Raw genomic sequence first — 25,974 nt, 5'->3', positions numbered from 1 at the left:
AGGCCTTAAGGCATCCCTCAGGCAACATTTTCCATCCCTGCTTGGTGTTTGTGAAATTCTTGGATCTGTGGGTTTGTAGTTTTCATCATATTTTGATAAATTTTAGTCATTATTTCAGCAACTATTTATTCTGTCCTCAAACCTTTCTGGGACTCTAAATCACGTTTAAAGCCACTAAAATTTAGCCCACTGCTTATTGGAGCTGTGTTCATTTCTTTTTCCACCTTTATTATCTCTGAATTTCCGACTTTAGATAATTTAGATAATTTCTATTCATTGATAGTCACTCTGCAGTTTCTAAACTGCTGTTAAGCCCATCTAGTGACTAAAAAAAATTAGCGTTTGTACAAATTTTACAAATTCCCTATGGTTGTGTTTTATATTTCTATTACTTCATTGTGTGTTCATGTTTACCTTTAAATACTTGTGTATTTTTCTAATTGCTGTTTTAAAGTCATTTTTTTACTAGTTTCATCATGACTCCTTACTGGGTCTTTTTCTATTGACTGATTTTTCTTTTGGCTATGGATCACGGTTTCCTGTTTCTTTGTACATCTAGTATTTTTTTTATTGAGGTAAAAATACATATATATATAAACTATATAAATGTAGTTTACCATATATATTTATATATATATAGTTCACCATCTTTACAATTTTAAAATGTACAGTTCAGTACATCTAATAATGTTTGACTGAGTATTTGACATTTTAAATATCACACAGTTTTCTTCCTTTAAAGAGTGCTTTGGCAGGCAGTTAAGTTACTTGTGGGGCAGCCTGAGCCTTCTGAGATTTGTTTTTAAGCTTTGTTGGGGTGATTCTACATTAGCCTTTACTCCAAGGCTAGTTTAGTCCCACTACTGAGAAGTAATTCTTTTGCGGTCTCTACTGACTGGTCTGCTGTTTGACAAGGTCTTTTCACTGCATCTGGTTGGAACTGAAACATCTCCCACCTCTCTGAAAGCTCTAGAAGCTTTTTAGCTTATAGAATCCCGGGTTGTTCTTTTCCCACACTTGTGAAGATTCCCCCAGTGCATGAGAAGGTTAGCAGTCAGTCAACGACCAAGGCAATGTCATAAATTTCTGGAGCTCTTTCTCTGCAAAGCTACTCCAGCTTCTCCAAACTCAAATCTTGGTCTGCTCCACTCATTAGCAAACTATTGTTCTCTGCTTGGGTTTCCCCTTCCTTTGCTGTTGTCCAGAAGGTATCAGAAAGCTGGGATGATTATGGAGCTTACCTCATTTATTTCCTTTCTCTAAAAGATCAGAATTCTATGCTTCCTTGTTGTCCAATGTCCCAACAAACTTGTTTCATGTATTTTGTCCAATTTTCTAGTTGTTAATGGTGGGAGAGCAAGTCTGGTACTAATTTCTCCATCAAGTAGGAAAGTGAAAGTTCAGAAGATTAATTTTTGTTTGTTTGAAGATGGAAGATACTACAGCAATGTTATAAAGCCAATGGGAATCACCCAATCAATAAGATAAATCTGGCGATGCTTATGAAAAATGATATTTCAGAAGTAAATCCTTTGAGAAAGTGAAAAGGGATGTAAATGAGTGCATGAGTAGAAGGCTTGGCATTATTTAGGAGAATGGGAAATGTGTCTAGTGACTCAACGTTTAACAAAGATGCTAACGAAGACAGAATAATAAAGTAAAAAATATTATGCAATGAGAAGATTATTTCTTCCATTGTTTATTATCTGATCAAATGATTTCAGTAAGCAGAAGAATATGATAAAGCACTTGTTCCTTACCTTTAGCCAAAACGCAGTCATTTTTTTCCCCCAAAATTACAAGTCTTTAAATATTTGATCTCTCTGTTCTACTTTGCAGATGTTTTATTTGAGGATCTTCATATCCATAGAGATCAAACATTTTTTAAAATATTACATGGGAGTGACTCATTGTGGATGAATTCTGGGTTTTGGTGCTGGTCAACTTTTTCTAAATAAAACATTTGCATTATATTGTTTTCCACTCAGGAAAACAACGCGATCCGGTGTGAAAATGCAATTAATATCTACATAACAGAGTTAGTGTCAGGATTAAAGTAAAATATAGTTAAATATGCCAGCCACAGTTGTCACTGAAATACCAACTTCCTTATTTTCTCCTTCCAAGGGAGTAGAAGCTCTGGCTCACTCAGTCTTGCATTTCTAAATTTTTAAGTTCTCCAGAAAGACAACATAAGACACCATCCATGAAAAAGTATAATAAATTTAGTTCTTTTCTTCCCAAATACCTTTCCTAGATCTTAGATCCGGTTTCCCCAGACTGACATCTCTTTGCCGCCTTTCTTGCTTTTTATTTCTTTTGTTCACTGTGGGGTCTCTTGGGCCTAGAATCATAGCACATAGTAGATAGCGAATATCTACTATGTTAGATACCTAATATCTACTACATGCTGGAAGGTTACAAAACCAGTGTTGGTTTTACTGGCACGTAGTAGATACCCAGTAAATATTATTTATGTTGGAATTAATGCTGATTACTAGTGCCTATGAATACCTCCAAGGATCCTCGTATTCCATAGCACATTTTGGCAACTGCTACCATGGAGAAAAAATTGGTTTAAGTTAACCACCCTGATCCTCCTCTTTTCTGTTGAGACCTGAGCAGAATGAATGGGAAACTCTTTCTTTGTTATGTCAGAAACAGGCTGTAAAATAAGTCTGGTAGCTAAGCCTTTTAAAGTCACAATCTGTGTAGGATTTATGTGCCAGTGATATGAAAGGATTAAATCTGTCTATGCTCTGCTAGCCTTTGGTGACAGGGCACTGTATTTCTGTTATCAGAGCCTCTGTCCTTGGTTTTCACACCAGTGCCAATGGATTTAGACGTGCAGGCTGGGCCTCACTGTTGTGTGTACACATGTCAGCTGCAGGAAGCCCATCCTAGGTGACAGCAGTGTCACTTTGGTACCACATCCTCTTTTACACCTGATCACACTTGCAGAGGGGAATGCCAGAAGCACCTCTGAGTTGCAAGACTGGAGGGAGTGATGGCAGGATGAGGTGCCAGATGGACATCTTGAAGTGCAGAGGGGCCTGCAGACCCCCAGTGTGAGCACTGAGAAAACTGATCAAGCTTGTGTGTCCCACGCAGATTCTCACTGGGACTGGAACCCAGTGGCACAAAGTGGTGACAATTCAGGAACCAGAGAGAGGCAGGTGGACCCAATGCTTGGCGGTGACCCAAAGATGAAGTTCCCCAGCAGGTGAAGATTGACTTTGACTGACTTCTGTTTGTTGGGCAGAGTTACACCCTCATCGTGTTGGAAATCTGAACTTGTTCATCCAGGCTTGACAGGTGGACGCTGGCTCAGATTTTCCTCCCCTGGAGCCCACTTTCTGCCCACTTGGTGGATTCAATCCTGGTATGACTCAATCAGCTAGGGGGTTAGAACAGGGGGTAGGAGAATGATGTTGACTTGAAGAGGGGGCCCTGCATTCAGATATTTTAATATTTATACATAGAAGTGAAAACAATTAGTTTACCACAAGACAGGGGTGAGAATTTTAAATTGCAAGTTGGAATTTGGAGGAAGACAAAGGGAGCTCATAGTTTTGCTGTGCACTGGAGAGGCAGCAAGCAGAGAAATGGGGAAAGAGGGATTTGGGGGAATGCTGTGGGTTTTGAATTGAACACAGTTCATTTAATCCTGTTTTGGGAAATGCCAATAAAGCTGGAATCATTTTTGCCAATAATTATTTTTGGATCCCGGAGTGGGTTCCTTGGGTCACAGTGGAATAGAATCCCTGTCTGACCTGTGACCTTTGAGCTGAAGGATGCCTATAAACTCACTTCGAGAATAAACGGCCATTCAGAAGGAGCCATTTGTAGGTTTGGCAAAACCTCTTGTTTACGGTCACACCGTATCCATAACTTGACTTCTCATTCTGCCTGGCTTGGCCACTTTTCACAGCTTGGGGCTGACAACAACTGCAATAAGCACCCTTCCCCCAAATCGTTCCTTAGGTTGGTTCAGCTCTGGGCAAAACTAGAGCAGACACAGGCTCTTTTGACACTTCCATATTCCAGGTTTGATTCTCATGTTGACACAGAGTCCTCATGAGTGTCCTCCAGACACATCTGATATTCATATTTAGGTATTCATGACTTGGCATTTTGCAAGTAATGTGTAAAATACATATTTACACCAGGAAAATGTGCATTTTAAATGGACTCTCAAATGAGAGTTCTTGTTTAACAGGAAAATATTTCTAGATGACGGAATTGCAGAAACTACACAAAGAAGGTATATGGGGATAGAAAAGTTGCATCCGGAGCACTCTTTAAACACCACACTCCTTGACTTTCGTACATGCGAAGTCTTGCTCTCCCTTTTAATTTCCTTGTTTAGGTGGACATTCATCGTCACCTGGCCAGCCGGCATCCTCTGCCCCTTTCTAGTGGCACCCTGATTTTCTGGGAGGATCCCACCCCTCCTACACCGTGAGTAGTTTAGTGTGAAGCTAAAATCTGGCATCTGCCTCACGCCGAGGAGAACCAAGAGGCCGGCTCCCCACTCTCAAGATCTCCATGTGGCCAGGAGGAAGGCACGTGACCTAAGTCTCGCAATAAGAGGGCTTTTTTTTTTTCTATTGGACTTTTACTCATGAGCAAGTGACATTAACACCAAAAAATGCTTGGTGTGCATTATTCCCAGCCACCATGTTTCCCCAGCCTCCTGTTCCTACCAGGAGACCATTCTACGAGTGTAGTTATGTTTCCTAGACTTCCAGAGATGCTCTTCTTTATGCTCATTTCCAAAACTGGTTTGTAACCTTCCAGTGGATTCTCTGAATTCCCCAGATCTTTTCACTAAATGCACCACTCCTCCCCAACTGCCCCCCCCACCCCCCCCGCCCACCATCTTTCTTTTTCTTATAGGAGCCTGCTAATTAAGCCAGTTATTACAGCAACCAAGAATCCTGGACATGACAAAGTTAAAATAATGATTAATAGGCCGGGTGCAGTGGCTTACACCTGTAATCCCAGCACTTTCAGAGGCCAAGGTGGGCAGATCGCCTGAGGTCAGGAGTTCAGGACCAACCTGGCCAACATGGTGAAACCCCATCTCTAATAAAAATACAAAAAAATTAGCCAGGCATGGTGGTGTGCACCTGTAGTTCCAGTTACTCGGGAGGCAGAGGCAGGAGAATCACTTAAACCCAGGAGGTGGAGGCTGTAGTGAGCCAAGACTGCACCACTGCACTCCAGCCTAAGTGACAGAGTGAGACTCTGTCTCAGTAATAATAATAATCATGATTAATAGTTGAATAATATATACAGAAACCCTTCCATGCTCAAGGAAATTGAATGTTAACCCTGTGTTCTAAAAGGCACACACAAAAATAAATTTTGATTTTCCTGTTCAGCCTCCAAATTCAGCTTCTGAAAATTAAAAAGGGCATCTTATCTCACGCTGTTGCCTTGGTGTGTGTGTGTTTAAAGTTTTCTTTTTGAGAAAACTGTAGATTCACATTCAATTAAAGGAGATAACACAGACAGATCATGTGAATGCTTTGCCCATTTCCCCCAAGGGTAACATCTTGCAAAAGTGTTCTAGTATGATATCACAACCATGGTGTGGACAGTGATTCAATCCATGGATCGTATTCAGATTTCCCCAGTTTTGTATGCTTTCAGTGGTGTCTGTGTGTGTTTACTTCCATGCAATTTTGCCACACGTGTAGGATTGTGTATCTACCACCCAGTCAAGATACACAACAATTCTACCACCACAAGCATTCCTCATGCTGTCCTTTTATAACCACACACCTTTCTCCCATGCCCCTTCCAGCCCCAACTCCAGCACCTACTAATCCATTCTCTGTTTTAATAAATAATTTTGTCATTTCAACAATTTTCTGTGAATGAAGTCATATAGCAAGTAACCCTTTGGAATTGGCTTTTTTCATTCAGTATAATCCCCCTGAGATCCATCCAAGTTGTTGCATAAACCCATAGTTTGTTTCTTTGTTGCTGAGTAGTTGTCCATTGTATGGATGTATCACATTGGTGTAATCATCCACACTGAAGGACATCTGGGTTGCTTCCAGTTTGGGCTAATACAGATAAAGCTCTATGGATATACTATATACATATTTGTATAGAAATATAAATTCTTCTGTCTTGAGTAGACACCAAGGAGTTAAATGGTTACATCATATGATAGATACCTATTTAACTTTTTAAGAAACTACAAAACTGTTTTCTAAAGCAACTGTAGCATTTTACATTCCCACCAGCAGTGTATGGGCTTTCCAGTCCCTCCCCATACTTGCCAACACTTGATATAGTCAGTTGTTTAATTTTAGCCATTGTAATAGGTGTGCAGGAACAGGTCACTAGTTTCCATTTTCATTTCTGTAATGACTTATGCTGTTAGGAATCTCTTTATATGCTTATTGGTCATCTATATGCCTTCTTTGGTAATATGCCTGCTCAAATTTTTTGCCCACTTAAAAAATTGGGCTGTTTGCTTTCCTCTTATTGAGTTTTGAGAGTTCCTTGTACGTATTCTGGATACAATTCATTTATCACAGAGAGGATTTAGACCTATTTTCTCCCAGTCTGTGGTTTGTCTTTTCATTCTTTTAATGATGTCTTTCAAAGAGAAAACACATTTTTTTGTTTGGTGTTTTGTTTCAATGAGGTCCAATTTATCAACTTTTGGATCACAGTATTAGCTTCATATCTAAGAAATCTTTGCCTACACAAGGTCACAAACATTTTCTCTGATGCTTTCTTCTAGAAGTTTTATAGTTTTAAGTTTTATATTGAGGTCTGCAACCTTGCTGAGTTAATTTTTAAAAGATGGTGTGAGAATCGAAGTTAATGTTTTTGCAGATGGATGTCTAATTGTTCCATCATCATTTGTTGTTTATGGTGGGAGGGCATGTCTAGTACCAAAAAGCTGCTCTGAACATTTGTTGTGAGAAATGAAATGTTCATTTCTCTGGGATAAATGCCCAAGAATGTAATTGCTTAATTTCATAAGAAATGGCCAAACTATTTTCCAGCATGTGTTTTGAAAAAGAAAGATGTAAGAGTTAAGAACTCATATGGATTATGCCTCTGCTTCTTCCTTGTTAGTCATCGTGGACAACTTACAAAATACCTATGTCTCAGTTTCTTGCCGGGCACAGTGGCTCACACCTGTAATCCCAGCACTTTGGGAGGCCAAGGCAGATGGATCACTTGAAGTCAGGAGTTTGAGACCAGCTTGGCCAACATGGCGAAACTCCATCTCTACTAAAAATACAAAAATTAGCCAGGCATGGTGGGGGGCGCCTATAATCCCAGCTACTCAGGAGGATGAGGCAGGAGAATCACTTGAACCCAGGAGGCAGAGGTAGCAGTGAGCTGAGGTCACGCCACTGCACTCCAGCCTGGGTGACAGAGCAGAGACTCCATCTCAAAAAAATAAAAATAAAAATAAAAATAAACAAATATCTATGTCTCAGTTTCCTTATTGGTAAACTAGGGACAATAATATTGTGCACCCCATTAGGTTATTGTGAAGATTAAAAGCATTAATAAAAATATTTAAAAGAATGCCTAACATGTAAGGTGTGATCAATAAATGTTACCTGTTATTGTTTGCAATTGATGTTGCTATTATTATCTTTTGTGGCTCTCCAACATATTCAAACACCCTTCCTAGAGTCTGATAATTTCTCGTATTATGAGATCCAAGGAGGAAGCTGAAACACTTGCATTTCCAGATTCTTTCGTGGTTAAAGTAGAGGCATGTGTGACCTAGGTTTCCAATCAGCGTAGCTCTGAAAGCCTTGGATTCAGAAATGAGCAATACTCGAGGGCCACGTCTTGGCAATTCATTCTTCCAAAGAACTTTGAGAGTCAGCAGTGGTGGAGTGTTAGGATTCAGTCCCAAGTTACATAGGTACCATGCAGTGATAGCAATCATCTTCTTACTGGAGAAAATCCTGCCACATGTTTGGGCATTTTTTTCTAGTTGTGTAATTTCAGAGTGTTGCTGTCTAGCCTTTCTGGAGATTATTAAACTACCAGATAAAATTTAATAACTTCCTTTGCTACTTATATTGGCCAATTTTTAAATTTTTTTATTTTTGAGATGGAGTCTCCCACTGTCGCCTGGGCTGGAGTACAGTGGCGTGATCTCAGCTCACTGCAATCTCCGCCTCCCAGGTTCAAGCGATATTCCTTGCCTCAGCCTCCCAAGTAGCTGGGATTACAGGCACCCGCCACCATGCTCGGCTAATTTTTTTTTTTCGTATTTTTAGTAGAGATGGGGTTTTACTGTTTTGGCCAGGCTGGTCTCAAACTCCTGACCTTGTGATCCGCCCGCCTCGGCCTCCCAAAGTCCTGGGATTACAGGCATGAGCCACCACACCTGGCTGGCCAATTTTTTTTTTTTAAAGCAATTGCTTGTGTATATCCTAACTGGATAAATTTTTATCCATATCCATATACACATACACATGCACAAAGATAGAAACTATTTTGTCATAATATATACACACACACGTATGATAAAACACATTATCGAGACAATTGGAGAGCGAGCCAGATTGTGTCATAATACCATAACATGTTAATTTCCTGATTTTGATAATTGTACTGTCGTTATGTAAGGGAATATCCTTGTTTTTAGGAAACACACACCTAAGAACTTAGGCATAAATAAAGGGGCATCAGATCTGTAACTCAGTCTCAAATGATTCAGAAGGTAATATGTATGGAAAGAATGACGAAGCAAATATGGCAAAATGTTGAGAAACAGGAAATCTGGGGAAAGAGTGTATAGTATTCTTTGTATTGTTCTTACAGTTTTCTTTTCTTTTTTGTTTTTGGAGATGGAGTCTTGCTCTGTCACCCAGTCTGGAGTGCAGTGGCATGATCTCTGCTCACTGCAACCTCTGCCTCCTGGTTCGTGATTCTTCTGCCTCATCCTCCCAAGTAGCTGGGACTACAGGTGCCTGCTACCATGCCCAGCTAATTTGTTTTTTTTTTTGTTTGTTTGTATTTTTAGTAGAGATAGGGTTTCACTATTTTGGCCAGGCTGGTCTCGAACTCCTGACCTCAAGAGATCCGCCCGCCTCAGCCTTCCAAAGTGCTGGAATTACAGACGTGAGCCACCATGGCCAGCCTGTTCTTACTGTTTTTCTACAAGTGTGAAATAATTAAAAAAATGAAAGATAAAGAAAATTAGCCAAAATGGATATTGTTGTTTGTAATTAAGAAGCTTGCAATTTCAGAAGAAGGACGGGGGAGTTCAGGATAGTGAGAGAGGCTGTTGTCTGATTTTTTTCCCCTTCACCCAGGTACCTGGACCATGTGAGAACAGCCAATAGTCACGGGCTTTAGAAGGGAGGTGTTCCTTCGACATGGGACTCAAATCCTACGTAAAACATGGCGGCATCCACTAGCAGACTCCCCTTACAACCCTGTGGTCTAATCTCCGTTTTCTAGATGGTTGAAGAAACTCTACCGTATTTCATCGTTAGAGGCAGCAATCGGAACCCGTTCTGTTGATGTCCCTTCTCCATCTCCCACGCTGGCCTAGGAGAAAGATCCAGGGCCCCACGATGGCCAAAACAAACATTTCCCCTCTGATGCTGAAAGGGAAGATATCAGCAGAACTCCACAAAACCATGAGAGCCTTCCAGGGGCAGGAAACAGAACTCTTGCCCCACGAGCCTTCTGTTATGGGTGGCTCTGAATTACTTTAATTTAAAGATTTCTGTCTTAATTCCATTCATAAACGTAAACCCATCTTTAATTTCCCAAGAAGCGGTCTTCTGGTCAAAAGCAACCCTCCTAAACTTTAGAAGTTTTTAAGTTTCACAGGTCATGCTTTTAAAGAGTGGGATCCATAAAATGATGCCACCCCGATATTCGAGGCGCTGTTGCTATTTTTCAAGGCTGAAGTACCGACAGGGGAAAGGAGCCAGCATAAACTTTAGATGGGTAAAATAGCTCTACTCCCTAAGTCAAGAGCATTCAAACTTATTCAAGACATGATTTTTATTGCAATAAAGGGGTACTGAACACATCTACTAGAAAAGCTTTTACCTAAAATGTACTTGTTTAAAAGGCCAATTTCTTATAGGAAAAGGAAATGAAATTTCCTTCAGAGGATTTAGTCTGAACTGATATGCACAATATAGCGGGAAATTGTCATCTCCAGTTATCTGATGGACTTATAGACCTTGAGGGGAAGAGAAAGGAGAGAGGGAGAGAGGGAGGGGAAAAAAAGAGAAGGGAGACCATCTTCTATATGTGCTTTGATAATTTCCTGTATGGTGAAATTAAATGTACTTTAACTTACAGTATGTACTTGGATATAGTCATTTAAATACAGTCATTTTTGCTGTGTGTGCAGCCAATGTTGTATCTTCACATTCACAGATAATGCTATAAAATCTGGCTGTCCATTAGAATCTCCAGGGAGCTTAAAACTAAAACCACGGCTAGGCCTCATCTCAGACCAAATGAATCAGAAGCTCTGGGGTAGGGCCCAGGTGATTCTGCAGAACAATGAGAGCTGAGAGCCACTGCTTTAAAATAGACACTCTGCTCTGCACAATGAACACGCTCTTGCAAACAGAAACCTTTTAAAATACACTAGAACTTGCCACTGAAAGTCATTCTGTAATGATGCTTTTCAGGCAAGAAAGCCACCCTTCCTCTTGGGAGGACATGAATCTGAATTGTTATACATCGTGCTTGCCTCCAATCATGTGAATGTTTACAGAGTGAGGAGGTCTGCTGCAGGACGAGCATGCATTTCTTCATGCATGTGTATCGCGCAGGAGCCACCCAGACTTTACATTTAAATTTGTCTTCCTACAGCATTTTCTCATTTGAGGCTATAAAGGAAGTAGGTCAGATGATATCATCACTATTTTACATTGACAAGGAAACAGAGAGAATGGAAATGACATTCTAAAATTATCTTTGAGACAGGACTAGAATACAGGTTTCTTTGCACCTAATGTAGGCCATTTCATCCTCCACTTTTGTTTATAGCTGTGTGTGCGTATATATATATATATATATATATATATATATATATATATGCGTATATATAAAAAACTTATTATACATTACCTATTTTATATATATACCTAATATAAATAGATATTACTATATCTAATTTTGTGTGTGTTTCCTGCAAATAAAAATATTAAGCTACTGTTTAACTTACTTTACAGCACCCTCTTCAAGGTTAATAATGGGCTTAGCTCTATCAAAATTACATATCAAGTCTGTAAGTAATAAAAGACATCATATCGGAGACATCTGCCTTTCTTAACCTTAGGCCGGCAGGTATGAGAAAATTGCAAGAAGGCATTACAAACAGAAAACCAAAACCTGCAATCACATGGAAGTGTTCACATCTTATTTAAACAGCATGTACAATAGATTGGTACCAAACTCCATTTTTATTTTTGGAAAACATAACTTTCCCTTAGATGGTTTTCTAACCTCATTTCAGCAAAATGGAGCTCGATTTCAGGATTCAGATGTGCTGCACTCTGCTTGCAGGCATAGCTGCAAGGGCATCGTTCTGCTCAGTGTTAAATGTGAGCTCTAGGTAGAAAGCATCCCTTACAGATCTGAGCCATTCCATGCTTCACATTGGCTTTGCGTGGTATGCTGAACTCAAAAGGCAATTACTGCTTTCTCTTGCAATTTATGGAACCCTTCTAAATCTTTATCCCTGGTGATAAAAGCATCAAAATGAAGACAAGTTTTGAAAAGAAAGTGACAGGGAAAGGATCACATACATAGACTCTACTGGGATTTTTTTTTGAAAGTTATTTGCTTATTTCAATAATATTTGTCAAGATGAAAAGACACCAGTGGATTCCTCGGGCTCTCAGTGTCCAGGCAGCAGCTGCTGCTGTGTTGATAGAGGGAACATCTGTGAAAGATTCTGGGCAGTGAGGGGGAAGATTTCATTGTCAGCAAAAATAAAGCTTTAGGAAAAACCAAGTCCTGGGAAGCAAAAAGGAGCTTGGAAAAAACACTGAAACCTAGCATATGAGGAGGCCATATCGTATATAATTAATCACAAAAATGCCAAGTCTTAGCAGAAGGGGAGGAAGGACTGGATTCCTTACTGTGAATAGTGAGGTTCCCAAATATCGTCAAAGGAATTGCTTACTCCTGCTTGAACTCTGGGAGTGCAGAAGGATCTGATCGAATCACAAAAGTCTACAATGAAAGGGGGTTCACAGGTTAATGAGTCATTTTACAGATGCAGAAGCTGAGACACACAGACGCACTTACGTCTTGATGTACCATATTGAATTAATAATTTGCTCATTACGGAACCAAATAGTTACATAATAATGAGGGGTTTTTTCTTGGTTTCCTTTTGTTTTTCAGCTTTAATAAAAGAAATCATATCAGATATATCTATCTTTCTTAATCTTAATCCAGCAGGTATGGGGAATTGAAAGAGGGCATTCCAAGCAGAAAACCCAAACCTGCCATCACATGAAAGTGCTCAGATCTTATTTAAGCAGCATGTACAACAGTTTGGTTATGAAACTTATTTTTTCTGTATAACTGATACATAAAAATTGTAGATGCATGTGATATATACATGTGATATTCTGAGACATGTATGCATTGTGAAATGATTAAATTAAGCTAATTATCCTAACCAGATAATACTGAGTTTTATCTTCTGCTTTTAGAATCTCTCTTTGATATCTTTGCACAGATACTGTCTTTTTCTTGGAAGAGATAGCTCAGAAATTTCTTGCAGACTTGTAGCTATGACTCCTTGGACAGAGAGTGTGTGTGTATGTTTTGCTTTGCTTTATTGTTTTATTACATTTTCTGTTTCATTGTAAAGTTTAAGGGAGTTTCCACAGATACTATCCCAAGAACATAGGGTTATTTGCCAAAACAGCTCCCAGTTTTTTTTTTTTTTTTTTTTTTTGGAGCAATGAACTGAAGGCTAATGGACAGGAAACTGAGACTGCATTTTCTTTCTTTCTCCCTTTAAGAAATTAGCCTTTGGAAACATGTTTAATACAGATCTCCCATTTGAGGCCCTCGAAGAATAAGCCTACCATCTCAGAGACACTGAATACTCAAGCAAGAAAATGGCCACAGCAATTTCTCATCTATGATGGCAAAAGCCATTCATCATTAAATAAAACATTTAAGCAGTAATTTAAATATTACAGGCTGTGAAACTGCTCAGGCAGTGAATAGGAACTGGAATTAGAAGCCCATTCCTGTCCTTGAGCAAATAATTAAAACCTTACTGTTTCTCACACTTTTCTACAAAAATGGAATGAAAATGCTGGTCATTCATCCATCTCACATGAAACTCTGAGAGCTCATAAATAGTTACAAGGTTCTTTCTCAAAGGGAGATCCTTGTGGAAGCGGTGAGCAATAAACAGCAGACATTCTTTCCTGAGTTTTCCCTGATAATTCTGATTTCAAATTTTCTGTTCCTTTCCCGGGGCATATGTCAATCTTTTTGCCAGGTTTCTCTGCTAATCCCAATCAAAATCCTTTTCTCATGGTCCTTAGACACAGTTAAAATCTCCTGAAGTCAGAGAATCCCAAGAAAACTCAAAGAATAACTAGAGAGAAAAGGCTTAAGTAATTTCTTTAGTATTAGCATAAGGCATTTGTTAATTTGCATGACTGACTTACAAATGTCAGAAAACAGCCTTTTGCTAGTTTCCCCACACTCTTCATTTTTCTGGGATAAGACTGCAAATGGCAGTACAGCAAGCCCTTCCTGGACTCTCCCCACTTAGAGGAATCTTCTGTACTATCTATGTTCATGTGTCTTAAAGAGTTCATTTTTTTCCCTTAAGATTTTGTTCCAGGAGAAGGCAGCAAAAGAGTCACTGTTTTGGCCAGAAGTATTAATAAATACTCCTTATTTTTCTCCAGCTTTTTCAGACTCAACACTCTGGCTCACATGGGGGTAGAGATTGGTTTCCCCTTGTTCTGAATGTTTTGAGAAAGGAACTTCATGGGACAGGATGATTTCAGGAAAAACCAGAAAGAAATTTGACCCAATAGGTTCCCCATTAAGTACACTCTTATATATTGGTCAGAGGTCACAAATTAGGTCTTATTTAACAGATAAGCTCTATTTGTGAGGACAAAAATATCAGGACTCTGAGGCAGGAACAAAGATAGGAGAAAGGAAGTAGAAAAGTCAAGTAAAAAATATCACCAAGAGAATTCAGAAGCACCCGAGGTAGGACAGATTCCCGGAGGTCAAAGGATCTTAGGAATCATCTAATTCATTTTTCCCTTATTCATGATTCCCTTCCACAATATCTTACATAAGTGGCTGCTCAGACAAGTTTTCTCATACCTCCAATGAAAAAAAATCTTAGTAATTCTAAGACATTTACTACCATCCGTTTTCAAGGATACCCACTTTCATAATCTGCAAAAAGACAGCTGGGACAGATTCAGAACCTATTCAGTGTTGGGGGGCGATTTTCTTTCAAAAGTCAAAATGTCGTCACTGCTTTAATACCCTTCTATCAGTAGATCATGTAGGCATAAAATCGGTAAGGATATGAATGATCTGAACAGCATGGCCAACTTTATGTAACTGAATATATAGAATACTTCATCCAAACACAGTAGAATATACATTTTTCTAAAATCCCATGGAAAATTCACCAAGATAGATCCCATTATGAGCCATAAAACACACCTCAAAAATTTTGACAAATATAGACCATACAAAGTATGTTTTCAGGCCACAAAATAATTAAATTATAGATCAATAACAGAAAGATAGCTGGAAAAATTTGCGACATGCAGCAAAAGCAGTGCTTAGAGGGAAATACGTAGCATTATCTGCATATATTAGAAAAGAAGAAAGATCAATAATCTGATTCTAGGTTATGAAATTAAACTTAAAAAAGGACAATTTCAACCTGATACATGTAGAAGAAAAGAAATAATTAGAGGAGAAGGCAATGATTGAAAACAGAAAAACAACAAAGAAAATCAATAAAACAAAAAGCCAGTTATTTGAAAAGATTAATAACCACCTTTTGTTATATTGATTTTCTTTGTTGTTTTTCTGTTGTTTTTCTTTGTGGAGACACAAATTGCCAATATCAGATATAAAACCTGGGTCATTATTACTAATCCCATGGACGTTGAAGGGATAATAAAGAAATATTATGAACAACCCTATAACTACAAATTGGATTACTTAGATGAAATGGACTGACTCCTTAAAAAACATAAACTACCAAAACCTACAGGAGAAACAGACAATCTGAATAGCCCTATATTTACTAAAGAAATTAATAAGTAACCTTTCTTCCTCCACCTCCCAAAGAAGTGTACCAGGCTGAGATGGTTCCGCTGGTGAATCCACCAACAATTTACTAAAGAAATAATGCCAATTCTCCACATTTTCTTCCAGAAAATAGAAGCAAAGGAAGTGCTTCCTAAATCATTCTATGAGGCCAGCATTATTCTAATATCAAAGCCAAATTAACACATTATAAGAAAGGAAAATGACAGTCGAATATCTCTCATGAACATATATGTAAAAATCCTCAACAAAATATTAGCAAATACAATTCAATAATCTGTAAAAAAAATTATACACTATGACCAAGTAGGATTTATTCCAAGTATGCCAGGCTGGTTCGACATTAAAAAATCAATTAATGTAATCTACTATATCAACAGGCTAAAGCAGGAAACTCATATGATCACGTCAATTGATGCAGAAAAAGCATTTGAAAAATTCTAACACTCATTCATAAGAAAACAAACTCTCAAAAAGGAATGCACAGAAACTTCCTCAATTTGATAAAAAGCATATATTTTAAAACCTATTGCCAATATCATTCTTTTTAGTGAGATCCTGAACAATTTTCCCCTGAGACCATGAATAAGGCAAAGATGTCCTTTCTTATCACTCCGATTCAGCATCATACTGGAAATCCTAGTTAATAGAAAAAAATACAAGAAAAAGAAGTAAAAGCTATACAGATTGGAACAAAAGAAAGAAAACTGTCTTTATTTTAGATGGCATAATTGGCAATGTAGAAATAACAAAGAATCTACAAAAATATGCTGGAAATAATCAGTAACTATAGCAAGATTACAAGATACAAGGTCAATATACAAGTTAATTTTTCACCATATACAGCAATGAACAATTGGAGTCTTCCAATTTGAAATGAAAAATACCATTTACAATTGCATCAGAAAAAAATGAGAAATATTTAGATATAAAACTAACAAAATATTTATAGGACCCACATACAGAAAACTTCATAACACTGATGAGAGAAATCAAAGAGGATTTAAATAAATGGGAAATAGTCTGGGTTCATTTTGAAAGTCTCAATATTGTTAAGATGTCAGTTGTTCCCAATTTGATTTATAGATTCAATGCAATTTCAGTAAGAATCCCAGCAAGTTATTTTGTGGGTATCAGCAAAGTTATTTTGTGGATACCAGCAAACTGATTCTAAAGTTTAAATGTAAAGACAAGAGACCAAGAATAGCCAAAACAATACTGAAGAGGAAAAACAAATATGGAGGATTCACACTACCCAAATTCAAGACTTACTATTAAGCTATACTCATAATAATCAAGACAGCATGGTGTTAGTAAAAGAATAGACATAAAGATCAATGTATCAGAATAGAAAGCCCAAATATAGACAAACACAAATATAGGCCATAGATTTAAAAAAAAAAAAGATGCAAACGCAATTCATTGGGGAAAGAATGGTCTTTTCAACAAATGGTGCTCTAACAACTGGATATCCATCTACATAAAAATGAACCTAGACACAGACCTACACCTTCCATAAAATTAACTCAGATATAAAACTATGAAACTTCCAAAAGAAAATATATATATAACTTTGGGTTTGGTGATGAAGAGGTTTTTTTTTTGATACTATAGCAAATGCACAATATATGAAAGAAAAAAATGGACAATTTGGACCTTTTAGAATTAAAAACTCAGCTTTGAGAAAGACACTTTTAAGAGAAACAGAACCAGAAATACCATTTGACCCAGCAATCCCATTACTGGATATATATCCAAACGATTATAAATCATTCTACCATAAAGACACATGCACACGTATGTTTACTGCAGCACTATTTACAGTAGCAAAGACTTGGAACCAACCCAAATGCCCATCAGTGATAGACTGGATAAAGAAAATGTGGCACATATACAACAAGGAATATTATGCAGTCATAAAAAAGAATGAGTTCATGTCGTTTGCAGGGACATGGATGAAGCTGGAAGCCATCCTTCTCAGCAAACTAACACAGGAACAGAAAACCAAACTCTGCATGTTCCCACTCATAAGTGGGGGTTGAACAATGACAACACATGGACACAGGGAGGGGAACATCACACACCGGGGCCTGTTGGGGGGTGGGGGACAAGGGGAGGGAGAGAATTAGGAGAAATACCAAATGCATGCAGGGCTGAAAACCTACATTACAGGTTGATAGGTGCAGCAAACCACCATGGCACATGTATACCTATGTAACAAATCTGCATGTTCTGCATGTCTATTCCAGAACTTAAAGCAAAATTTTAAAAAAGAGAGAAAGAATCAAAAAAGACAAGCCACAGTTTGGAAAAAAATACACTTGCAAAATATGTATCTGATAAAGGACTTGTATCCAAAATATACAAAGAACTATTACAACTCAGCAATAAAACTAACAAGCCAATTAAAAAATAGGCAAAATATCTGAATGATATCAAAGAAGATACATGCATGGCAAGTAAGTATACAAAAAGATATCCACTATCATTTGTCACTTGGGAAATGACAACTTAAACAACAATGAGATACCAATAAATACCTACTAGAATGACTTAAATAAAAAAATTGGCAATGCCAATTGCTGGTGAGGATGCGGAGCAACAAACACTCTCATTCATTGCTGGTGAAATGCAAAATAATATAGCCACTTTGGAAGACAGTTTGCCAGTTTCTCACAAAGCTAAACAGAGTCTTCACTTATGCTGCAGCAATCAGGCTCCTAGGTTATTTACCCAAATGATCTGAAAACTTATGCCCACATAAAAACCTGTGCATGAATATTCAGAGCAGATTTATTAATAATTGCCAAAACTGGAAGCAACCAAGATGTCCTTCAACAGGTGAATGGAGAAACCAACAAACTAGTACATCCAGACAAAGGAACACTATTCAGTGATAGAAAGGAATGAACTATCTAGCCATGCAAATACATAGACAAAACTCTGTAAAGTAGAAGAAGCCACTCTAAAAAGGCTACATACTATATGATTCCACATATATGACATTCCGGATAAACCAAAATTACAAAAACAGTTAAATATATCAGCGGTTGCCAGAGTTTAGGGTGAAGAGGTTGAATAGGTGAAGCACAGAGGAATTTTTAGGGCAGTGAAACTATTCTCTATGATAATATAATGGTGGATGTGTGCCACTGCATTCGTCGTTCAAACCCTTAGAGCCTTATAGTACAAAGAGTGAAACTTAATTTGTGCAAATTTCAAAAAACATCATTCATAAGGTCCAGGAATCCCAGGGTGGAATTCAGAATGTCAAAAGAAAAGTCTGACTCTATTACACACATTTGAAGCAACCTCACCAAAGGCTATGAAGGAAAAAATATTCTTACTTAAGTAACTTCTGAAACGAGTGAAATATGTAAGACCAAGGGCAAAAGAAGCTGTACATAAGCACTGCACTGTAGTTGATAAAGTTGTTTCTCAATGGGGTGTAGGTATGGCTTAACATTCTGAAACCACTATACACGTGAAATTGAATGTATACATAAATGGATGGCATAAAGTGGGAGCCAGGTGTCTCACTGTTAGAGTGGGAGTTTCCAGATAAACAGGCAGAGAAGGTAATGGAATAGAGCTGAAGACATCAGTATGAGCTTATGTTAGCTTACTATTGATATAGAGGGTTACATGTAGAGATATTTAGGGATATATGTATATGCATGGGTTAATGTATACAAATATTTCCTTGCTCTGTCAGCTGAGAGGGCCTAGATGCAATGACAACCTGGTAGCAGTGAGCACACCTCGTGTCCAGGTCTTGGTTTCTAATATAATTTTTGTTTTTTGAGATGAGTCTTGCTCTGTCGCTCAGGCTGGAGTGCAGTGGCGTGATGTCGGCTCACTGCAACCTCCCCCTCCTGGGTTCAAGAAATCCTCCTGCTTCAGCCTCCTGAGTAGCTGGGACTACAGGTGTGTGCCACCACGTCTGGCTAACATTTTTGTATTTTTTTTTAGTAGAGATGGGTTTTCACCATATTAGCCAGGATGATCTCAATCTCCTGACCTCGTGACCTGCCCGCCTCGGCCTCCCAAAGTGCTGGGATTACAGGTGTGAGCCACTGTGCCCGGCCTATTTTCTAATAAATAGAACCAGGACTCCCTAGAGAAATGGCTGATTCTAGGACAGGGGAAAGAAAAATACAAGATGTACATAAAATATCTTGTTTTTGAGCAGGTAAGTACTCAAAATATAACAAAACAAAACCCACATGAGAATGTGTCAAAGGACATATACATTAGGAGACAACTGAACAAGAGCATCCCATGGCCAAGGACAGAACAATTCAAGCAACAAAATTAAGGAGTAATGAATTACAATCCAAAGTATGAAATTAATATAAATCAGTGAGTTCATCTGATATAAATAAATAATTTAATACCTAAATAAGTGGGAAATGAGAGACATAACTTCCATGCAGAAGAATTCCAAATACTTCTTGTAGATATCCTGCCCTGAAGTAGGTGAAGCATAATTCCCCACTCCTTAAGTGTGGGCTGCACGTTGTGACTTCTTCCCAAAAAGTGCAGTATGGTAAGAGGTGGGAGAAAGAATAACTTTGCAGTGGAGAAATGCGATCAACACGAGATGACCGAGGTGGACATCAACCATGAGAAGCCATGTTGATAACATGTACAGTCGATATAGTGGGATGGGAATGGTGGTCCTTCACCTCTGTGCTCTTCCTCCCCCAAACCCATAATCCCAGTGTAGTCATGAGAAAAACATCAGCCAAATCCCAATTGAGGAGCATTCGACAAAATATCTAAGCAGTCCTGCTCAAAACGATCAAGGTCATCAAAAGCAAGGGAGGTCTAAGCAACTGTCCCAACCAAGAAGAACCCAAGGAAACGTGACACTAAATGTAGTGTGACATCCTGGATGGAATCGGGAACAGAAAAAGGACATTAGGTAAAAAGCAAGGAAAACAGAATACTGTACAGGCTTTGGGTAATTAATCATGTATCAATACTGGTTCATTAATTGTGATACATATACCATACTAACACACGATATTAGCAATAGGGGAAACTGGATGTGGGGTTGATAGAATTTCTTTCTGCTATATTTTCCATTTTTCTGTAAATCTATAACTAAAGTGGAAAAAAAAAGTCTACTAAAAGCAAAACAAAACATGGCCATTGGGTCAGGATCTTGCACTTTGCCAGCACTTTTCCTGGGGATGGCATATAGGGAGGTGTCTGAGGGGTCTGTTTTCCTTGAAAATGACTCCAAAGTTCGGAATAATTGAGTGGAGAATGTCACCACCAGTCTGACCATTAATACTTTGTACTAATATGCATAAGATTTTGTGTCGGGAAAATGCCAAGTATAACGTCCATTATAGTCTAACCTTCATTGAGACATGAAAGATACATGAATAAAAGCAGTATCTCATAAATGCCACTACAAGGGTGATAGAAGGTGCAATAAAAATTCTGAGGATGAAAAGATCACAGCAGTTGTATTAGTCTGTTTTCACACTGCTGATAAAGACATACCTGAGACTGGGTCATTTATAAAGAAAAAGAGGTTTAATGGACCCATAGTTCCACGAGGCTGGGGAGGGCTCACAATCATGTGGAAGGTGAAAGGCATGTCTTACATGGCAACAGGCAAGAGAGAAAATGAGAGCCAAGTGAAAGGGGAAACTCTTTAAAAATATCATTAGATCTCATGAGACTTATTCACTACAATCCTCCAGAACAATATGGAGGAAACCACACCCATGATTCAATGATCTCCCACCGGGTCCCTCCCACAACGTGTGGGAATAATGGGAGCTATAATTCAAAATGAGATTTGGGTGGGGACACAGCCAAACCATATCAGCAGTCATGAATGACAACGTAGGAGTGCAGCACAAAGGAGTGAGCAGGGAATTCCTGGTGTAAGAGTTCTTGTAGGCAAAGGTGCAGAGGTAAGAAATAATTAGGATTAGTTCAATTTAACCAGACCAATGTATTCATATGGTCAAGTTAAAAATGAGGCTACAGGCCAGGTGTGGTGGCTCAAGCCTGTAATCCCGGCACTTTGAGAGGAGGAGGCAGGCAGATCACGAGGTCAGGAGGTCAAGACCATCCTGGCTAACACGGTGAAATCCCATCTCTATTAAAAATACAAAAAATTAGCCGGGCGTGGTGGCACACGCCTGTTGTCCCAGTTACTCGGGAAGCTGAAGCAGGAGAATCAATTGAACCTGGGAGGCAGAGGTTGCAGTGAGCCAAGATCGTGCCATGGTACTCCAGCCTGGGCGAGAGACTCCATCTCAAAAAAAAAAAATAAATAAGGCTAGATTTTATTTGACAGGCACAAGGGAGTCTTCTATAGTTTCTCAGTAAGAAAATCACAGAATTAAATAAAAATTTTAAGTAGTGATTCACCTGCATACATTGCCTCTGTCTCTTTCAGTCCAGTCTAGAAAGGCTTCTGCCTGGCCACCAATGCGTTGGTTGTTGTTGTTATCTACTTCAGTGTTGTCATATCGAATAGACACACTTGTAGTTTTATCTCTAGTTTCTCAGCTGAATTTAACACTGCTATTGATTGCTTTCCCTTGAAACAAAGTTTTCTATCAGTGTCCGTAACACCACCCTTCCTGGATCTTCCCCTTCTCTCTCCAGCTACTCTTATTTGCTAGTTCGTCTTTCTCTCTCCACCCTCCAGGTGATGTGGTTCTTCAGGTCCCCCCTCCTCCTTTCTCCTTTTCTTTTCTTATGTTTCTCCCTAGTTGACCTCATTTATCCCCATGGCTTGGTTTATTTCCATCAGTTTGATTTTTTATTCCACAATTTATATCTCAAGCCCAGAATTCTTCTCTAAGTTCCACTCTTATAGACACAGCTGTCCATGGGACTCCTATTCTTGGATGCCTAAGAATTATGGAAGAACTATCTCAACACTGACATGTCCAAAATTGGTCTTTCAACCTCCCCTCCCTCCACTTCAAATCACCCCCTAATCTTTCACATTTTCATAAATGGCACTACCATCACTTAGTTCTGTACAGAAACCTTAAAGTCATCCTTGATTCTGCCCTTGGCCTCACTGCCCCCACACCCCACCATCCAGTCCAGCTCTGTGGTCTTACAATTATACATTTCTTTACATATTGTTGTCTGTGTCCCCCATGAAATCATAAAATCCAGAGGGATAAACTATGCCTCTTTTTCTACTGTGGCATGCAAACTCAGGGGCTGATACACAATAACCACGCACACATTTAAAAATCAATCTGCTGGGCTGGGCGTGGTGGCTCACACCTGTAATCCCAGCACTATAGGAGGCTGAAGGGGGTGGATCACCTGAGGTCAGGAGTTTGAGACCAGTCTGGCCAACATGGTGAAACCCCATATCTGCTAAAAATACAAAAATTAGCTGGGTGTGATGATGGGCATCTGTAGCCCCAGCTACTGAGGAGGCTGAGGCAGGAGAATCGCTAGAACCCGGGAGGCAGAGGTTGCAGTGAGCCGAGATTGCGCCACTGCACTCCAGCCTGGGTGACGGAGCAAAACTTCATATCAGAAAAAAAAAAAAAAAAAAATCAATCTGCTGGAGCCTGTAATCCCAGCTACTGGGGAGACTGAGGCCAGAGGGCTACTTGAGGTGAGGAGTTTGAGGTCAGCCATTGCAACATGGCAAGACCACATCTCTACAAAAATAATAAAAAAAAATAACTAGCCGAGCACGGAGGCTGCAGTGAGCTAGGACTGCACGACCACACTCCATCCTGCAAGACAGAGGGAGACCCTTGTCTCTAAAAATAATAATACATTAAGAAAAACATCTGGCCACAAGGTGTACTGGCAGTTTCAAGATGCAAAGCTTAGTGAGGAGGCTAATGCTCCAGTCAGGCACCATGTCTCTAATTTATACTCCAGCCTCTTATGTAAGAAAAATGGGAGGTAGAAAGGGCACAAATGTGAGAGACATTAAGAAGGTAGGAGAGACAGAATTTGTTACTGCTTTGATAAGAAAGGAGAGGGAACAAAGATGGTTCAAAGGTGTGGAGCCCAGGGAGACAGATCCACAAATCACTGAGAAAGGCGAGCCTGGAGAGGCAGCATCGGACAAGCACCATGAAGGCTGCCTGCTGGGAGCCTGTGCCACACGTGTGTCTGGCTTCCTCTCATGCTGTTAATGACTTCTATAATTTTATTATCTATCACATCAAACCAAAGTTTTGTCTGAAGTGGGATGTTGAAGATTTCTGGTGACCTTCCTCATTGTTATGCAGAGGAAAGGCTTTTGCGGTCAGGTAAAAAATTGGGTCTGACTTGCAGGATGGTCCCTACTAGGCATCCCTCGTAACAATGGTCATTCACCTCTGCAATCTTGGAATCTTCTGTAAAATGGCAATAACTACTTTATGCAGTTGTGAGAATTCTAGGGAATACACATGGTCTGGTCTGGGCTGGCGCCTGTCCTGTGGTGTTTTTGAGCCCAGCTCACCCCTCATTCTTTTTTTTAAGTTCAGGGGTACATGTGCAGTTTGCTATATAGGTAAACTTGTGTCTTGGGGGTTTATTGTACAGATTATTTCATCATCCAGGTGTTAAGCCTGGTATCCATTAGTTATTTTTCCTGAGCCTCTCCCTCCTCCCAACCTCCACCCTCTGATAGGCCCCAGTGTGTGCTGTTCCCCTCTATGTGTCCATGTGTTCTCATCATTTAGCTCCCACTGATATGTGAGAACACGCAGTATTTGGTTTTCTGTTCCTGAGTTACTTCGCTAAGGATGATGGCTTCTAGCTCCACCTATGTCCCTGCAAAGGACACCATCTCGTTTTTCATGGCTGCATAGTATTCCATGATGTATATGTACCATATATTCTTTATCCAGTCCACTACTGATGGACATTTAGGTTGATTCCATGTCTTTGCTATTGTGAATGGTGCTGCAATGAACACACATGTGCAAATGTCTTTATGGTAGAATGATTTATATTCTTTTGGGTATATACCCAGGAATGGGATTGCTGGGTTGAATGGTAGTTCTGTTTTTAAGTGTTTTAGGAATTTCCACACTGTTTTCCACAGTGACTGAACTAATTTATACTTCCACCAACAGTGTATGGACATTCCCTTTTCTCTGCAACCTTACCAGCATCTGTTATTTTTTGACTTTTCAATAATAGCCATTCTGACTGGTGCGAGATGGTATCTCATTGTGATTTTGATTTGCATTTCTCTAGTGATCAGTGATGCTGAACTTTTTTTTCATATGCTTGTTGGCTGCATGTATGTCTTCTTTTGAAAAGTGTCTGTTCGTGTTCACATCCACTTTTAAATTCCTCATGATTTCTAACATGGGGCTGTGCACACACTGTTCGCATCATCACGATTCACAATCCTTGATTATATTCCTACCTAGTTTCAAGGCATAGTGTGGGAATAAATGAGATAATGCTGTCTGCCCCTAATTATCTACTTTCTAGCTGATTTACAGCAGGGTCTTACTCTTGGCCTGGCCTCACCCTGACCCAAGGAGATATTGGACAGCTTCTCTGTACTGCCAGTTGCTGTGTGCTATGGAAAAGGAGTTCACCTTCAGCATCAGTTTAATGAACACAGTTGGTAAGGAAAAATACCAGGTACATTCCCAAATCAAGCATAGGTGCCTTTGAACATTATCTGTGGTTTTGAACTGAATCTGCTATTGCTTCATTTACATTAACCAGGTTGATGAGAATGGGCTATGTGCCATAATGCTAACAGAGCTTAAAGCTCTTTGGAGAGAAGATAAGCCGTAAACACAAGGCGTTATCACAAAAGTTTTATGCATGAGAATGAATCCTCAAAAGTATGAAAGGTAAGAAATGACATCTTTCTTTTTGCTACATTTTTTTCTTCACAGAGCTCACTTTAAAAATACACATACACACACACACACACACACACACACACACACACACAGAGTCTTCTGTGTCTGTAGGAGGCTCAAAAACTTCAAAAATTGCCGGTGAGTACACCTGGCATTCAGAGCTCTAAAACGCTGTCCTAAGGTGATTCTTGGATATCTGAGAAAGCCAGTTTTCATAACAGAAGCATCTTATTCTTTACTGTTTGCAGTGATAGGCCAATTGTGCATTTTATCTTCTCTCCCCTCCGATTCCAGTGTAATGAATGCATGTTCTCAGGGGTTATTTATGCAAGTATTTCCATTTTAAAAACAAGACACTGGGGAAGAGAGAAGCAACTTTGAGACTACCACTAAGGACCCTAGGGAAAAGTTCCTGTAAATGGATCCGGTATGGGATTTCCGCCCTGAATCATGGACTATTTAGTCAATTGATTTGATCATCAATGTTTTATTGAACCGACTCACCTGCACACCCTTCACAAAGCTATCATCACTCTTCGAAAGGGTTATTCTCTCCTTTGTGCTACTATAAACATGGCATTTGTCCAGAAGTTGAGGTCCAGCATGAAATGCAGAAGAACCTGGGCTATTTCCTGGCTTTTAAAAATGATTCTTGTGCTATGGGTGATCCTACTTGTCTCTATATCTGGGATCTTCAGAAAGGCCCTGGCTATATTGAAATCTACCCGTGAGTAGCTCTAGAATATTTGTGTTCAGACCATTTCCACAAAGTTCTCCAAATTGTTCTTCTCTTGGCAAATCT

General features: G+C 39.2%; 1 protein-coding gene across 9 annotated transcripts in view; it reads right to left on the bottom strand.

The window, feature by feature from the left end:
• The window catches only part of CELF2 (CUGBP Elav-like family member 2), an 866,707-nt gene that overhangs the window by 478,073 nt on the left and 362,660 nt on the right, over nt 1–25,974 (bottom strand). For 4 of the 9 annotated variants that reach the window (XM_063781358.1, XM_063781365.1, XM_016919716.4 and 1 more), the window contains exon 2: nt 12,126–12,219. The exons of the other annotated variants lie outside the window; for them this stretch is intronic. The gene's annotated coding sequence lies outside the window, so the exon portion shown is untranslated. The remainder of the gene's footprint in view (nt 1–12,125; nt 12,220–25,974) is intronic. 9 annotated transcript variants of the gene reach the window in all.

Source organism: Pan troglodytes, chromosome 8 (assembly GCF_028858775.2).
Source record: "Pan troglodytes isolate AG18354 chromosome 8, NHGRI_mPanTro3-v2.0_pri, whole genome shotgun sequence".
In the NCBI taxonomy this organism is placed as follows: Eukaryota; Metazoa; Chordata; class Mammalia; order Primates; family Hominidae; genus Pan; species Pan troglodytes.
This window is presented reverse-complemented; position numbering and strand designations above follow the sequence as displayed.